The 8,852-nt window shown below is 41.3% G+C and overlaps 1 long non-coding RNA gene across 2 annotated transcripts; it reads left to right on the forward strand.

Annotated features, from left to right (window-relative positions):
• The first annotated feature begins 5,997 nt into the window (after positions 1–5,997).
• On the forward strand, positions 5,998–8,846 carry LOC111366935. 2 transcript variants are annotated; one of them, XR_002697699.1, is made up of 3 exons: positions 5,999–6,367; positions 6,939–7,622; positions 7,742–8,846. It is a non-coding gene; the product is annotated as an uncharacterized LOC111366935 (long non-coding RNA). The 2 variants fall into 2 exon arrangements; XR_002697698.1 differs by lacking the exon at positions 7,742–8,846 and having other exon boundaries at positions 5,998–6,367; positions 6,939–7,585.
• Positions 8,847–8,852: the final 6 nt, after the last annotated feature.

An 8,852-nucleotide genomic window follows, 5' to 3' on the forward strand; every position in this document is an offset into this window, starting at 1 on the left:
CGAAGCCTTGGCCTTTGATGGCCACCGTAGTCTTGAACACGAGGTCAAATTCACCTAGCTCCACCACCCATTTTAATAATCTTCCTGAGGCATTAGGCTTTTCAAGTACCTGCCTTAGGGGAAAGTTTGTTAGGACATATATGGTGTGAGCTTGGAAATAAGGCCTTAATTTCCTAGAAGCCTTGATCAAGACTAAAGCGAGCTTCTCCATATCGAGGTAACGAGTTTCCAATGACAGTAGTGCTTTACTTGTATATTATATGGGGAGCTGGGTCATCCCTTCTTCTTGGATTAGAACTGCACTAATGGCCTCATTGGAGACGGTCAAATACAACCAAAGAATCTCACCGGGCTTCGGTTTGGAAAGGAGGGGGGCCTGCCCTAGTTTCCTTTTCAGGAGCTAGAGGGCCTCTTCACATTCCTCGGTCCATTGAAAATTTTTCCCAGTTTTCAACACTTTAAAAAATGGGAGGCATTTGTCTGTAGCTTTGGAGACAAAGCGACTAAGTACGGCCACTTGCCCATTCAGGCTTTGTACTTCTTTTGGCTTTTGAAGGGACCTCATCTTGCATATGGCCTCAATTTTCTCAGGGTTGGCTTCAATCCCGTGTTGGTTGACCATGTATCCTAAGAACTTTTCAGAGGCCAACCCGAAAGCGCACTTGAGGTGGTTGAGCCTCATCCTATACCTTTTCAAGATTTGGAAGGTGTTGTTGAGATGCGTCACATGGTCTCCAGCTTCCATACTTTTCACAAGTATGTCATCTAAGACCTCCATTGTCTTGGCGATGAGGTCTACAAGTATTTTGTTGACGAGCTTTTGATATGTGGCCTCGGCATTTTTCAACTCGAAGGGCATCATCTTATAGCAGTAAAGGCCTCTGTCTGTGATAAAAGAGATGTGCTCCTCATCGACCAGGTGCATGGAAATTCTGTTGTAGCCGAAGTATGCGTCCATAAAGTTCAACAACTCGTGTGCAGCCGTGGAATCTACCAGTTGGTCAATCCTTGGGAGTGGAAAGCTGTCCTTAGGCAAGCTTTGTTGAGGTTAGTGAAATCGATGCATACCCTCCACTTTTTGTTATGTTTCTTTACTAAAATCGGGTTGGAGACCCACCTCGGGTAGGTTACCTCCCTGATGAAACCATTTTGGATGAGCTTCTGAACTTCTTCCTTCAAGGCCTCATGCCTCTCAGGGTTAAGGGCTCTTCTCTTTTGTTTGTGCGGGGCAACTTTTGGATCAATTTTCAAGTGGTGGCAGCTGACCTTGGAGTCTATGCCTATCATATCTTCATGCCTCCAAACAAAGACATCAAGGTTCCTACTTAGGAAATACTTAATCTTTTCTTTCAAACCGTTGGACAAACCTTTTCCTAGTTTCAACAATTTGGATGGGTCTCGGGGTTCCACCGAGAAGTTTTCAAGTTCTTCAACTAGGGATGCTTGAGGTTCGTGTTCAATTATGCGGGGGTCTATCTCATCGGTAACCAATACTTTTGGCATGAGTGGTGCATCAATCATTTCCACATCTTCCAGTTTGAAGGCAGCATCACCTGGGACATCAGCCATAACTATGTCAGTGATAATCACGTGGACGTCCCGGGGCTCTACCTTTCTGATGGAGCTCAGATAGCACTCTCTAGAGCCTCTTTGGTCGCCTCTCACCGTTGCCACCACGTTTTCAGTCTAGAATTTCATGCATAGGTGGTGGATGGATTTGAAGGCTTCCAATTCCTTTAGAGATGGCCTACCCATTTTTTCGTGGTAGGCCGATCGACTGTCAACAACGAGGAACTCCATAAAGTTCACTGTGGTTTGGGGAGACTCCCCCATTTCCACTGCAAGGGTGATCTTTCCTCTCGGAGTGATGCTATTTCCGGTGAATCTGTACAAGAGAGTAGTCGTGGGCGTCGAATCATGGTCTAATAACATCTTGTTGAAAGTAGACCTAAACAAGATGTTGACAGAGCTACCGTTGTCAACTAGTATTCGCTTGAGCCCATTCCGGGCTATGACCGCTCTCACTACAAGTGCATCGCAGTGGGGGTAGTGAACCCCTTCAGTGTCCTTTTGGGTGAAGACAATAGGTGGAACTTGATCCCTCCGGGAGCTATGGCCCACAATATAGCTGGTAAGCGGGGGTGCTTGGCCTCACGAGCATAATTCCTTTTAGCGTTTTGCGTTTCACCATCAACATATGGGCCTCCAAAAATGGTATCCACCTCGTGGATGGGCCTTATCCTAAGTTTACCGACTCCTTCTGTGTCTGCGCACTTCCCTGGGCCTCTCTGCATCGTACTCCCTTCGTCGCGAAGAAACATCCCTTTGATGGTAAGCGGCCTCTTTACGCCCAGGTCAGTTGTCATACCTAGGTAGGGGCCTGTTCGCCTGAGGCGATTCTTTCTATCCCTAGGAGGGTTCCTGCGGTGAGCATAGTCTTAACAATTTGCTGTGTCGTAGCCATAGGACCAGTGGTATATGTAGTATCCGGGAGGGTTCAGATTTGACCTATTTTTAGGTCCCAAACCCCGGCCTCGACCTCTTTCCCTGCGGGATCCTTGCGGAGTTCCCATCTACTGGGCGTCGGTGACTGGGTTGATATACTCATATGCTAAGGTCGGGACTGCGTTCAGTGTGGTGGTGGCAAGTGCTTGCCCAGAACTCTCATTTTCGGCCTGGTTTAGTTGATAATCCATCAAGTGTGATGTTGGCCCCCTAGCACGTTGTCTTTGCGGAGGTGGGAGGCCTCTACTTGCTTTGTTCTTATACTTCATCAATTCTTCATTAATGATCTCCCGCCTCATCATCTCGAGCAGGGCATCATAGGTGGTAGGTCCTGATTTTGCATGTCCTTCCAAAACAAGGTGTTCATGTTCAGGCCTTCTCTTAGTGCAAATAATGCCTTACGATCGGTGACTTACACACAGTATGTCATCTCATCAGTGAAACGTGATAGGAAGCTCTTCAGGGATTTCCCATGTGCATGTCTCATGTCTTGGAGGCGTTGGATGAGAGTCTCTCTTTCTTTGCTCGCAGCGAATCTCTTCAAAAATGTGATCTTGAATTCGGGCCAACTTTTTATATTCCTGGGTGGTAACCTATTATACCAAATTTTAGCTGCTTCGCTAAGTGTCAAGTGGAAAGCTCGGTACTTCACAGCTGGGGTGGCTCCTCTTAGGCTCATGTGAGTTTTGTAAGCGTTTAAGTGCTTCTCAGGGTTGCCCATTCCGTCATACTTTGGTATCTTGGGCATAACATAGTGGTTCGGGACCTGGGCACTCCTTAGTTCCCTCTAGAATGGCAGGTTCTCATCACCATCGTCCAAGACACAGGACCTCTGCTGCTCATCTGAATCGTTTTCTTCGGCCTCATACCTTGGTGGCTGGTGAGAGGTTCCAGGACAATTCCTAGCCTCCTCTTCCCTCCTTTGGCGCCTATTTCTATGCAGTGCAGCACAGTGGACATTTTCATGCCTTTCTTCTGGCTGTTGAGGCATGGGAGGTGGGGCCGTGGCCTTGTCCAATGCTCGCGAGGCTGTTGTTGCCTGGGCCTCAGTTCTACAGGGCTGATTTTATCAAATACACTACTTGACCTCTTAGGTCTTTGCTCTTACTCATATGGAGGTGGGAAGTTATCATGGTTCAAAGGAACCTCGGTAGGTCGCCCAGAAGCGTAGTTAAAAGAAACATCAACTTCCACTTCCCTTTCAAATGGACTTCTACCTTGGCTATAGTCCGGTGAGGCAACTCTCTAGCTTTGAACTTTATCTTCTTGCTGGTAGTATCCTTGTAGAGCGTATGGAGGATTAGGGAAGCCTCCCTAGCCTTGCATTTAGGCCATGAGTTTCCTCATAGCCATGTTCTGGCTGGCAATGTCTCTCATGTTGGCTACCATGGCGGCTATTTCTCTTGATAATCTGGTTGTTACTCTCATTCCACCTCGTCTATGATGGTGGTAGAGTCGGTGCTGAGCTACTGGAGGGGGCACACCCGCATTTTCTCTTACTCTTCTGGGGGCGTATCCTTGTTTGAACTCATTTTCTATGTTTGACCTTCAAATTTTTGCTAAGTTGTGGGGCTTCCTCTTGTTCTTTTCCAAGAACAAATCCTTTTTAAGGAGGGTGCCTACATGTTCCTCTTCAACAAACTTTCACCACAAGGTTATTTGTGGTTATTGTATGGTTTCCCACAGAGAGCGCCAATCTGTTGACCCCAAAATATGTTGCCAACAGATGCTGGACCCACCCGCGCACATGTGAGCAAAAGTCCAACACGTTAAGACACGTGGACGGTCTAAAACAGACAGATCAAGGGCGTGAGAGTAACTCAACGGCGCAGGACGAGAGTGTTCGGAATCCGATGAGATATTCGTTGACCGATTGTACAAGAATCACCAATCGACGTTTGTAAATGTATATCTGAATATGTATGAACACGTTTATGTTGCAAGATAATAAGGAGAGAGTGTTGAGTAAAGTATAATTTCTTGTATTGATTCTTGCATTAGCTTTTGTATGGGGTGTATGGGGGAGTATTTATAGTGTCACCAGTTAGATCGTGACCCTTGGTTCGGGATACACATGGCCTCATCTGGACAATTTACACGTCAAATTGTAGGCATCAACCGCACCTAGCCTATTATACATTTATTGATTGGCAGAGTTGCTTCTACTAGTGACAAGACTTAACATTTACACTCATAACAAATGTCCTATCAATCATTCAAGTAAGATCTTTGTGCAGAAGATCTCTTAGGAGAAGTGTCTATGGAAGATGTTGTTTTGTGATCCGGAGGTTGCTACCTCGGCTACTGATCTTCGGCCAACAGGGCCTCCTCTTTTCACATAATACTTCCACTTCAGGGCTTCGGCTCCATTTTCATGGTGCTTCTGCATCATGGCCTCAACTACTTTTCATAGTGCTTTGGCATGAGAGCATCGACCACTTTCACAGGGCTTCGGCATGAGGGCCTCGACCACATATACCACCACGGCTGAAGTGCCACGTGATTCGGCATGAGTGGGTCGTAAGCCCCAGTGGGTTGGCCAAGAGTGTCAACACGTAACAGAACATACTGAGAAATTAAAATTTAGCCAAGTCATATTACCTTTACGAGTTTAGCAAATTAGGTGGCTAGGTTTCCTACTAAAGAAAAACAATTCCAACTTGACTAAATTATGATGAGTAGGGATCTAATTGTTCCAATGGTCACTAAATTTAAGTTAACGTCTTTGATTGGTCACTGAAATTTAAAATGTCAAGTTTTAATTACTGAACTTAGGTTCATGTATTCGATTGCTTATCGAACTTAAAATGTCGAGTTTGGCCACCTAATTTTGAAAAATATCGTATGTTACTCACTAGCATAAATGTTGAACTTTGAAAATATCGAATTTATAGTGAATAATGTACAACAGTTTTCAAAGTTCAGTGACCAAAACTCGTCATTTTAAATTTCGATTAGCAATTCCAGACATAGGCCTAATTTTTATGATCAAAAGTCGACATTTTAAACTTCAATGACCAATCAAAGACATGGACCGACCATTGGAACAATTAACTCGTGAGTAGGAGTTATTCTGGAGATAAAAGTTATTTTTAATAGATAGTAATTAATGTTTTTCTTGAAATTATGAAAACACTTGAATACATATTTTTTGATGATTTGAAAATTATGAATTAGAATAATGGTATTCATAGTCACGTCTTTGAATGATTTTAATTGATTTGTCATCTTAATTGAATATTAAATATAGGATTTAAGAAGACAAGTTAATAATACAATCTAGCTGATTTTTGTAAGAATGATTTATTAAAGTAATATCCTTTGAATTTATGATCGAACCGAATTAAATTTGAAATAAACTATTTATTTGTTAGATGTCAATTAGTATGTAAAAGCATCGTAACATATTTCTTCTTAAAATAAAACATTTTTATTTCTGTTTCTTTTTAAAAGAATATATGATAAAATACCGTATTTTCCAAAAATGAAAATCTTGTTTTAATTATCCAGTTGCTTAACTTCTTTTCTTGTCCGGTTAAAAGTGGGGCATTTCCTACTTGGCTACTTGCTTCTTTCAACTAACTGATCGCACATCTCTCACTAAATCGAACGGCTACGATTTGTCAACGTAGATGGAGTGTATATCGTTGATCCGCAACACGCCGGAGTCCGCTTCCGGTGACCAGAGGTTCCCGGCAGTGGCAGAGGAGGAGGAGGATCGGTGTAGCTCTTATCGTCGTCATCCACGTCTTCGATCAGGAAGAACAGTGATGAGTCAGACGTTGAGGGGAAGAGGTACGGAGTAAATATAAATGTGGGCATAAGATGGGTTCGATGCTTTGGAAAAGGTTTTGCCTAGAAGGTACATATTCTCCTTTTATTTGAGTTGAAATTCATTTTTAATAAGTGTTCGGTGCTAATTTGAAGAGATTATATTTGCTTTTAAATTAGACTTTTTTTTTTCATTTTAAATGTGTTTTAGGGTTTTCATTTGTTTCCTTTATGTTGATTTTGTTGTTTAATTGCATGAAGAGTATCTTTGTACGAAAAATAATGAACTTGTGCACGGCGAAGTTAAATATCAGTTGCATATAGAAATGAAGATAATGGATTTTTTTCTTTATCTTGTCCATAAGTCTAAGTCATCAGAAGTTTGTAATCAACATAGCTCTAAGCTACTGTAGTTGAACCATGGTTTGAGATGGCAAGATAAGAGCTTGTCCAAGATCATTTCAATAGCAAAACAAGTTGAAACTTCAATATTTTGATGTTCGTAGAGTTCAGTCAATCCTTTCTAACTGCACAATATCTAATTTTCATTGGTTTGCATCAATTACAATAAGTAATTTCTAACTTCTGATGGTTAACATACGAATTCCTTTTGCATTTATGTTTATGTTGTTTATCCAATAATTTCTATTGGCTTATTTCAGGAATGGCATATCTAAGTTCTAGTGTGAAAAATCCAAATTTTTTACCAGCCTTTCGGATGCCTTGTCTTTCTCGTCCATTAAAGATATTGGTAAGCCTGATGATGCATACACCAGGAAGCGAAAAAATTTGCTTGCCTTCAATAACTTTTGGGACAAGAATTGTGATATTACTTTAAGAAGTAACAATGGCAGGATATCAAAAAGTCCTGCCAACTCTAGAAATGCATTAACTCAGGCAGAAACCACAAGCCATTCTGAGAGCAATAACTGTGAAATTTCTATCTCAAAGTCGTCATCACCTGGTGGATACCATGTCATCTCCACCGCTTAGTGAGAAGTTTGCCCCTGGCGGTCTTTCTCTTTGTCTGATCTGCAAGGTACAACTGCTGCTGGTCCCAGCATCTAGGATTATGGGTCTATAACAAAAACAAATATAGCAAACTATACAGATGCCCTTCACTTTAGAGTCACACTCAGAATCGAAAGTCAGATAGATGTTTATTGAGATGGAGATATTTGTAATTTCTGCCTTGCTTTGTTATTATAGGCTTCTACCGTTTGTTGTAATTGCTGCTGTATATTATTATCAGTTTCTGCTCTCCTGGTCAGCTATTATGTAGCTATATGAAATTCCTGCTAATTCTGAAGATTCGTTCTCCTTCTCTTCCTGAGTCTCTTGTCCTCGTAAGTTTCTAACTAAGTAAACTATCCTTATCTAGGAAATATAGGAATTTCATTTAATGAGAAGAATATTTTTCCTAAGGACACCTCCATGTTATGCTCGTTTGTGGGACTTGATTTAGGTTTTCTCGTGAGCTTAGTAGTAAATCATAGTGAGCAAACTTGGTGGCAACTGAAGAGTTCTGGCACTGTTGCCCAGTGTCAGCTGGTGCACTCATATATCCAATATTGCTTTTTTAATAAAATTAGGTGTCTTGAGTAATTATGATCTTGAACTTTTTATTTTTGTGTGGGAGTGTCTGTGCATGTTGTGCAAAATATTTTCCGGATTTCTGCAGCACACGAAAGGACGTAGTGTTATGAAGTACTGGAGTACCAAAACCCCTGCACTTCTGATCACAGCTTCTTTAAGGTATGGAATCTGACCTAACTTTATTTCTACCAGCAGCAAAATCTTAGTTTGATTATATATATTTGTTTTTGTTAATGATCTTAGTCTGTTGCTAATATTAGCATGCACTTTTGTCTTGGTAGCCTATTGTCAGTTTCATCAATAAATGCTTTTTTATGATTAGCACTGCAACATTATACATAGTAGAGAGTAAATATCCAAACACCTATACAAGCAAATGCTGTAAAAATGGAAGTTTGGGTTTTCTTCAAATTTCTAGATTTGTTCCATATGGACATCTTTAGCACTTGCTTTCCATGATGAACCTATGGTGCAGAGTAACTATAAATTCATGGTGCTTGTTGGAGTGGTCGTGGACTGTTGAAATCATTTATGAAGCTTCATACTAACTGGTGAAATGGTAAATGTCAAATCAAAAGGATTACATACACTTATAGATCCGTATTATCGCAGTCATATATTTTGTAAACTCACGTGGACAGTAAATAGACTTCAACCTTGTATCGGAGGAATTTTTCTAAGGGCATTTGCTCCATATACAGATATTAGAGGAAATAATGACATACCTGGTTTTGAGCCTAGTAATGACAAGCAAAAATGAATGATTAGCAGAAATAACGTTTTCTTTAGACTTAATTATCTGAGACTCGAGGTTATGATGAATGAAAATATTTTGGTTGAATAAGCAGCCATCAGATTGGTAATGAACGGTATCAATGAATAACAAACCAATTCTTAGGGTACTGTTCGTGAGCAAATTATTGATCTGAGTAACGAAATTGAGCCAAGTCAGGGTTTTGTCCTTGAGCAAAGTTATTGAA

This window comes from Olea europaea, chromosome 2 (genome assembly GCF_002742605.1).
Source record: "Olea europaea var. sylvestris chromosome 2, O_europaea_v1, whole genome shotgun sequence".
NCBI classification, from domain to species: domain Eukaryota; kingdom Viridiplantae; phylum Streptophyta; class Magnoliopsida; order Lamiales; family Oleaceae; genus Olea; species Olea europaea.